The 9,662-nt window shown below is 44.2% G+C and overlaps 1 pseudogene; it reads left to right on the forward strand.

The window, feature by feature from the left end:
- Positions 1-9,305: 9,305 nt before the first annotated feature.
- Positions 9,306-9,613, forward strand: LOC116864425 (annotated as a pseudogene).
- The last annotated feature ends 49 nt before the right edge of the window (positions 9,614-9,662 follow it).

Here is a 9,662-nt window from a genome sequence, read left to right on the forward strand (position 1 = left end):
ATAGTATATCACGACATAGCACAAGATTGCAAATGTCTGACACATTTGCTCCCACTTGTTTATCCTGCCATGTCAGACATCGCTAATCAAGCACAGCCTATCCATGACCTTGGAATCCTTTTCAGTGCTACATCTCTGGGCAGCCACCACCAATAGATTAGAAATGGCACATGAGGAAAATCTTACTTGTTATTCTTGAGAAAATCATTGAAGTAGAAGTCCAAGGAGACATAGATTTTGGTCCAGCTGAAACATAAACTTGTTTGTTTGTTTGTTTTTTCTTTTTTTTTTTTTGGTTAAGTCTTTCCTTTTTCTGAGCCTCAGGTGCCTTGCCTGTGAAAAGTCTATAATGATAGTACGCCTGCACAGATTCCTGTGAGAAATGGGTATAGTAGTGACATGAAAGCCCCTGGAAGCATAAACATAGATGTGAACTGCCATTCTGACCAAGACCCCCAGCATTCAGGGCCAGTCGGGATCTCTCCTCCTCTGCCTCAGCCCTAAGACAACTTTGGAGTAGAGGGCACTGCCATCAGAACCCAGGTATTGGAAGCTATTCTCAAGAACCATTGTGAGTGAAATGGAGTTGTTTTTAGAAGCCTGCAGGACCCATCAATGTCATGTCTTATTTTATTTTATTTCTATTCTATTTTCTGCACAGAAGAAGTTGGCACTAAGAGGCAGTACTGACAAGGGAGATTTTGGGAAATGACTCCTCTGGAATTTGCTGGAGGAGCCTGGAACTGGTGGAACTTCAGCCGTTAGGGAAGAAAGGAGGAGTGTGCGTCTGTGTGAACGTGTGTGTGTGCATGATTTATGCCCATAAGTGCTGTTCTGTCCCTGATACATCTAGAAAGCAGTTTTCAGGGACCAAGGGCACGGTATGACTGGGTCCGGGTCTGATGCAAGTGACATTTCTTAAAGTGTTTGTCGGAAGGACAGGACATGGATTCAGGCAAATGGAATCTCCCCTTAGTGACTACAAGAATGCAGGACAATTTTTATTTCAAATGATCTTTCCCACTTGCCTAATAAGTGTAATCACACTTGTAAAATCATAGAGCCTAATTTGGGGTTCTGAAAATATGGCCACCACACCCTTAATGCACTGCTTTACTTCTTCAAGCCCAGCAGAGATTGTCTTCATGGCTGCTCCTGATTTACTCACATGGTCAAGGGGACTGTAACTATCAGACAGTGTCTGCCTTCCCATGTCCTGGCTGTAAGGGCTCCTTATCCTGAGTGAAGTCAAAAAACAACACAGTGAATAATTTTGATAATAGCCAACAGTTATGTTGCACTTATAATTTGCCTCACTTTGTCCTAAGCATTTTTCATATATTCCTTTAATTTAATCCTCACAACAACCTAAAGAGATAAGGACCGTCATTATCCCCATTTAATAGATGAGGAACCTGGAGGCAAAGAGAGATTAGGTGATGGGCCTGAGATCCCATAGCTAGGAAGTGGAAGGAGGCACGGCCTTAATGGCTCTATGAAGACCAAGGCCACGAGAAGGGAAAAGTGAATTCCAGAGCTATTATGAAGGAGGGATCAGTTATACTCATCTCCAGAAATAGCAGTGCAGAATGCCAGAGCGGAAAAGGAAGTCAGTGACCACACAGTCCTCCCAGCTTATTTTAGAAATGAGGAAACTGAGGTCCACAAAGGTTAAGTGATTTGTTCAAGATCATGAAGGAAGTTTGTGGCAGAGCCCAGGATAGAACTCAATTTCCTGACTCCTGGTTTGTTGCCGGTCTGTGATTCCCTGGCTGCTGCGTGGGCCGGAGGATAAGTCCTGCCCAATGGCTGCTGGGGGCCTTTTGGTTTAGTTCTGTTCAGATGCTTCCTGCCCCTCGGCCTTGGCTGGTCTTTTCTTCAAAATGGAATTGAGGTCCTGCGCTTGGAGTCCAAATGTCATTTTTGACTCCTCTCTTTTATCTGTCATTGTCACCAATTCACATTCCCATCAGATGGTTTTTCTCACAATATTGCTAGACAATTCATCCTGTCTCTGCTCCAGAGCCTTGACAGTCCCCTATGGCCTCAAGGATGTGGTGACACAGAGGACCACAGCCCTGGGCCACAGGGATCACTCCAGGCGAGCCTGTGACCTCAGCTGAGCCAATGACACTTAATCCTGGAATTTAGCAAAACATTATTCTCTTTCCTAGGGAGCTGCTAAGCTAATAGGATATAAGCCTTGTGGGCAACTGGAGAACTTGTCCGAGAACAAGGCCCCACCAGCGGCAAGCAGAACCAACAGAGAGAGAGGGAGGGGTTCTCAGTGGCATGGAACAATCCATGGACTTCTCAGTTACATCAGCCAATACTTCTAATTTTCACTAAAGCCAGTTTAAATTGGATTTCCAGGACTTTGAACCAAATGATTCTGCTAATATTCCTTGCCTCAAAACAAGGCAATAGATTTGTACTTTCTCAAGTTCATTCCCGGACTATCTATTAATTCAGTAGATATTGAGTATCTACAGTATGTATAGGTAATCAAACCAATACAGACAAGAAGGACCCCTTCCCTGCCTTCAAGGGCCTAATAGTCTAGCAGGGGCACCAAGACTCACACATAATTATCTATCATATAAAGCAGAACATAAGAAGTGGCCTGAGGGAGGCATAAACAGAATGCTGTGGAGGGTCAAGGGAGGAAGAATCCACACTTAATTGGACAGCAGATAAGACATCCCTTATAGTTTATAGGGTCTGAGCTAGAGTTTGAAGACTGGGGAGAAATGAGAAGAATTCCAGACAAGTAGCCTGACATATGCTAAAATGTAAAAATGGAAATTTTCTGGACAGAAAAAGGAAATAAATAGATATTCCAGGTTATTCAGAACATGTTTTTCAAGGAAATTCAATTTAATTCTTTGTGCCAAATGACATAAAATGTGGTCATATTACTCTTATATAAACACTGTCCCACTTGGGAAGGATTAGGGCCATATCTGGGGAATATTTGCATGTTCAGCACATGAAACTTTTTGAATGAATGACTGAATATTTATACTCATAGAAGCTCCATGAAGGCAGGGAGCAGTTCCTCTCAGCCTTTATCTCCCACCCCACCCACCCATCCCCTTCGTCCAGCTCCTAGCACAGTGTCTGGTATAGAGTGGATACCCAATAAATATTGGTTGAATAAATTAATGAATATTATGGAAGGCTTTCAGTATCAGAGCAAGGGCTTTGTATCTAACTCAACAGACAAAGGAGGGCCCTCAAAGATGTTCAGTAAAACCCAACAGTCAGGAAAACTTACTGTGTGCTGTTCACTCCACAGATGTGTGACATGATTAGCATGGCACTTAAGAAACAGATATGGTGTCACAGTGGAGAGGAAAGAAGAGACATTGGAATAGAGAGCCATGTCACTATTAGCTCTCACTGGAAGTTGTTTGAACCTGATCCTGAGGAGAGCTTTATGAGAATGGAAAGCAGAGGGCAGCTGTGGAGGTAAAATGGCAGGATTTGGTACCAGCACAGACAAGAAGTCAAGAAGAGCATCTGGGGATGAAGTAGCAAATTCTATTTTCAAAGATGGTCGCCATATTATCTTCTTCTCCACCACAGAAGGAAATAAAGTCTAATTCCCCTACTCGCAAACCTGAGCAGGCTTATCATTTGTTTGCAACCAAGAGAACACGGCAGCAATTCCCAAAAAGGGATTCCAATTCTGTCTTGCTGCCAGGACTAACTTGATCCTCGTTATCTTTAGTTACTGTGTAAATAGCCTGACTACGCAGAAGCTGCCATGCTGTAAGGAAGCCCAAACTTGCCCCCATGGAAAGAGCACAAAGAGAGACCCTAAGATCACACTCAGGGAGGAGGAAACACTTGAATAGATCCAATGGGGGCAGCCCCTCATTGTTCCAGCACCATTGAGAAGAGCCACCCAGATGAGCCCTTCCTGAATTCCTGACCCACAGAAACCATGAGAAATAATCAATGCATTTGGTTCCAGTCATGCTGAGTTTAGGTACACAAATGGATCCTGCAGGCATGATATCCAGCTCTCTACTGGGAATATGGGTCTAGCACTTGTAAGTGAGGGCCAGACTAGGAAAATAGATTAAAGGATCATTTGAAGAGATATGAAGCTATGGGAATAGATGGAGTTGTCAAGGAAGAGAATATGGCCAGAATGGGGGGTGGGGGGCAAGGGCTACATTTGGCTGGATGAGTAAGAGGACTTACTGCAGAATGAAGGGATGTTATTTGATACTTACATGACTATCAGCCGGTTTATATGCTTACTGACTGGCTTCCCTGATTAGACTATTAGATCCATATGAGCAAGGGTCAGATCTGCTTTTGCTGCATTGATAAGTGTATCCATCAGCTTGCTATAGTGACTACCTCATAATCCCAGTGGCTGTCAGCAATGGACACTTTTTTTTTTTCACTCTTATAACATACGTGTTCCACTGTAGGTCAGCAGTGGCTCTGTTCCAGCCAGCCATCTGCTCCATATGTCTTCACATTCCAGGATTTAGTAGAAAGAACCACCTCCGTCTGGGACATGCTGTTTTCAGGGAAAAAAGGAGAAGCAAGAGGTCTGAAGGAAGTGGTGATGCCTCTAAAAGCTTCTGCCTGGACATGGTGTGTATCATGCCTGCTCTCTTTCTGTTGGCCAGAGTTTGACCCATGGCCAAGCCCAAAGTAGCCTCCAGAAAGTACAGCAAGTTATATGGCGTTAGGTGAACATGTAACTTTCTTACAGAGATGTGGGTAGGAGTAAGTGATTGCCAACAGTAACTTACCCCTCCCATCAAAATAATCCTGTGCCTAGTATAATCCCTGGCACTTAGGAGAGGCTAAAAAAAAGTTTGTTGAATGAATGAACATGGTCAGAGAGGTGGGACAAGATCAAAAGATGGACAGTATTTAGAGACTCAATGAAAATTTGAGCTCCAATTCCAAAAGGAATCTGGGAGCAGAAAACAGTAGACTTTGTGAATCCAATGAGGTCATATAAATAGACTGCATAGTATTTTCTACATTTTTTCTGTGGGAAATCTCACAGACACGCCTGTCTTGGGTATGGATCCTATGAGATAATTCATTGTCCAAAGTTCCAGGACACTTCTATTCTCCATCCTCCCTGAACCCCACCTCTCCTTGCTTGCTAGTTCCATTTAGATTTTGTGGAAATGGGAGCTGTAGATATGAGATGAGAATGCAAATGCTCATTGCTTAGCACCCACCAATTCCAAAGAACTGTGTCATGGGAAGGAAGCCATTCTCCTCATCTTCCTCCTGGAACAAGGTCAGGTCACGCTCTCTAAGGGCACACAGGGCACTGCAAGACTGGAGGCATTTCAGACCAGGTGGTGGGGTGGTGGGTAGAGAAGGCGGTGGGGGTCAGGTCTGTAAACAACAAAATGAATGACAATGTAGCTGTGTTTTAATTTAGAAATACCCATGCAAGCCATGCTTGTTAGCTTTTTTTTTTTTTTTACTTTTAATTCAAACTAATGAAAAATTGAAAGGAAATGAGATGTTCCATGAGATTTAGCCAAACACTGAATAGGTCTTGTGGAATCTGACTGCAAAATTCATTATGGAGAGCTTGGGGTGAAAGCCACTACTGAGATGAAACACTGCACTCCTGTTCCTAACAGGTGGTCATGAGCATTGTGAGGCCTCCGGGAGCCTGTGCAAAGTCCCACCGTCCTTGGCCCATTCCTCATTACCAAGAACATGAAATTTTAAAAAATGTACACACTGTAGTGTATGAGCTGTGCTCAGTTGAGATTTCTTGGCCAAAACACTCCAGATTAAACAGTGAACACAGAAAGTTTTTATTTATTTGTTTATTTGTTTGTTTATTTATTTTTATTTTTACAAACAAATTTGTCTCTTATTTTATTTTATTTTTTTATTTCTTTTCAGCATAACTGAATTCATTGTTTTTTGCACCACACCCAGTGCTCCATGCAATACGTGCCCTCCTTAATACCCACCACTTGGCTCCCCCAACTTCCCACCCCCTCCCCTTCAAAACCGTCAGATTGTTTTTAGAGTCCATAGTCTCTCATGGTTCACCTCCCCCTCCAATTTCGCTCAACTCCTATCTCCTCTCCATCTCCCTATGTCCTCCATGTTATTTGTTATGCTCCACAAATAAGTGAAACCATATGACACTTGACGCTCTCTGCTTGACTTATTTCACTCAGCATAATCTCCTCCAGTCCCATCCATGTTGATATAAAAGTTGGGTATTCATCCTTTCTGATGGAGGCATAATACTCCATAGTGTATATGGACCACATCTTCCTTATCCATTCGTCCGTGCCCTTCGACAGAAAGTTTTTAAATTAGATTCTGAGATTATTTGAGTTTGTAAGCGTGTTGAGATAAATGGAAATGCACACAGATGTAACAATTTGTGAATTAGAAACCATGAGAAGAGCCACCACTGAATGGTTGTGATACCTTTCATTCATGGAGCTGAGTATCTCACACGAATTTGTTTGTCTTTAAAAGCTGAAATGAGGGCCTCCTGAGTGGCTCAGTGGGTTAAAACCTCTGCCTTTGGCTCAGGTCATGATCCTAGGGTTCTGGGATCAAGCCCCGCATTGGGCTCTCTGCTCAGCAGGGAGTCTGCTTCCTCCTCTCTCTGCCTACTTCTCTGCCTACTTGTGATCTCTGTCTGTTGAATAAATAAATAAATAAAATCTTTTTAAAAATCTAAAAACAAAAACAAAAAAGCTGAAACAAGGGGCGCCTGGGTGGCTCAGTGGGTTGAGCCTCTGCCTTTGGCTCAGGTCATAATCTCAGGGTCCTGGGATCCGGTCCCTCATCGAGCTCCCTGCTCAACAGGGAGCCTGCTTCTCCCTCTTCCTCTCCCTCTGTGCTTTCTCTCTCTCTCAAATAAATAAATAATATCTTTTTTAAAAAGAAGCTGAAACTATTTTGGGTAATGATCTTTCATTCCCTGGGTGTCTAGACTTAACTTTACCATGGTCCCTTCATGCAGGCAGAAGGGAGACATTTGAGCCTACTACATATTCTCTCCTTTCTTTCTAGCTGATGAGTTAGCTTAGTAGAACACCATGTTAACGCAGCCAGAACCTGTGCATTAAATCCAGTTAGTTTTGCTTGTCATGTAGATTTCAGACATCATTCTGGCTAGCCAGCCATCTTGAAAATTGGGTAGAACAATGAACCCAGATGATTCCTTGCTGCTAGCAAGGCTTGAAGGGTTAGTGCCCCATGCTCTGGCCACACTGAGCTTCTCTAAGCAATTTCCAGGCTCAGGGCCTTTGTAGGGCTGTTCCCATGGCCTGATATGTTTTTTCTGCATTTCTTTCCTGGCTAACTTCTCAAGTTTCGATTCAAATATGCCTTCTATAGAAAAGACATCCCTGACTATCTATATCCTACTATCCCCCTCCATCTATACCAACTTCCTCCTCCCTAGGGCTTCCCGATAGTGCCCGGCTCTTTCACTCTTCGAGACTCTCTGCTCTTGTTTGGTGGTTGACTGATGTCTTCTACCACACTCAAGGGCAGGGATACTTTCTGTTTGGGTCTGGATGCTCAGAGTTGCTGAAGGAGTAAAAATTCTGTTCACAGAAGGTTAATAATTTCTAGGAACGTTTCACTGTAGAGATGGAAACCCTTAGCAGTCATGTGACCTGAGCCCTTGGAGACACCAGACCCACGTTAACTGATAGCACTTAGGTTACTTTCATGCTCCTCTACAAATGTACCCACGGCTTGTTTATTCTCCCGGCAATTGGCATTTGGTGTGTTTCTAACTTCTTGCCGTAAGAAACAATGCAGCAGCCAAAATTCTCATATGTTTCTCTGTGCATTTGTAACCATCTCCCCAGAGCCTGTGCTTAGGAGTGGAACCGGTAGGTAATAGGATATGCAAATCCTTATCTTTCCAAGCTAACACCACTTTTTCTCCACTCATCACGCCCAGCAGCTGTATCTGAGCGTTCCTGTTGCTCCACTTTCTTGGCAAGGTTTGATCTGAACAGATTTCTTAACATTTGCTAATCTTGTGGGCACAAAACGGCTGTTTTAATTTTCATGAGTCCATCTATTTGGGCCAGAGGTTGCAAACCGGTTGCGTGTAGCTGAATGGGGCCTGCGGTCTGGATGGCATCCACGGGTGTGTTTTGTTTGACCAAAGGGTATTTTTCAAACCAAAAAATTGAATTAGTCACCAACATTTGAAAATTGGAAGATTTCACTTAAGAATCCGGACTTCTGTTTTTTTCTTGAGGAAAAGAAAAAGGGAAGACGTCATGACACGGGGCCCAGAGTCACGCATGACCACAACTAGCAGCCGTTGAGAAGCAGCTGTCTCTGCTTGTCACGCAGGCGACAATGCTTTGTCCACAGTCTTACAGCCTACCTGTATCTTGTGGTTACCGTACCTTTCTGGCCCTTGTGGCCTTATAAACTGCCTGCCTTGTCTTGAGCCTTTGTAAAACAGAAAGGCCTTGGAAAGGGGGTGGTGCTAGATGGGTACCCTCTCCCCTCACTTTCACCAGGAACAACCCAGCACAGTACTGGACACACGGCTCCAGATACAGTCCAGAACACTTGCGGAGCTCAAGGTCCTCTCCCGAAAACCTCTTCCCATTCATCTCCCTCTGTGCCGTGTGCTGCTCCCCTCTCTCAGCTCTTCCTCGGATGTGACCTTCCCTGACCCTGAACTTCCTATCTTTGGTCTGTAGCCTTCTTGGGACACCTATTTATTTTCATGCTGTACTATGGTTATTCGTGTACTTGCCCCTTTTCCCTTCTTTCGCTGAAAGCTCCATGAGGCTGGGGACCATGTATTTACATGTCTGTCTTTTTAATGTTTATTTGTTTATTTTTGGTCCTTTGTGATACTTGAAAGTCATGGCTCACCTTCATTTCAATACACATTTATTAAGTGCTCACACACCAGGCATGTGTCGGGCACTAGGCCATCACCGCCTTTGGGGATCTGGTAGAATCCTGGAGAAAAGGACCACATTTGCCTGTCTGTCCGTCTGTTCGTTCGTTCCTTCCTTCCCTCTTTCCTTTAGACAACAAAATATGTTGAATGCTTCCTATGGGCCAGATGGTGAACTAAATGCTAGGAAGAAAAGCAGACAAGATCCGTGTCTCAGGGATCTCACAGACCAGGGAGGGCAGTGATGCTCAGTTGCCTAAGACTCCAGAAGCCAGCCTCCCCTGGGAGTTGGGCATGGGAGCCAAGGTCAGACCAGAGCTGATTTGAAAGAAGACTGGAAGCTAACCAGATGAGTTTCTGGCGATGACAACCTCCTCACAAGGACATGACCCTCTCGAAGGACCTTCTCCCCCATCCCTAGAAGAGAAGAAGAGGAAGCACGAGAAGGAGTGCCTGCTACAGAGCCCCAGCTCCTTCTTCATAGGCGTGAGCTGGCCCGGATGTTATAAAATCCACCGCCCTCGGCCACACACAAGCGGTAGTTCTGTGTGTTGGTTGCTCTGCATCCGCTGCCAGCCCACAGGAGGAAACATAAGGCTTCTGGAAGGATGCACCTTCAGACGGAGGCACCACCCAAAGCATCTGGAATCAAAACCAATGGGAAACTATCCCAATAAACACATTGTGGATTAAAAAGAAGAAGAAGAAGAAGAAGAAGAAGAAGAAGAAGAAGAAGAAGAAG

This window comes from Lontra canadensis, unplaced genomic scaffold (assembly GCF_010015895.1).
Source record: "Lontra canadensis isolate GAN:19392208 unplaced genomic scaffold, GSC_riverotter_1.0 scaffold5, whole genome shotgun sequence".
In the NCBI taxonomy this organism is placed as follows: domain Eukaryota; kingdom Metazoa; phylum Chordata; class Mammalia; order Carnivora; family Mustelidae; genus Lontra; species Lontra canadensis.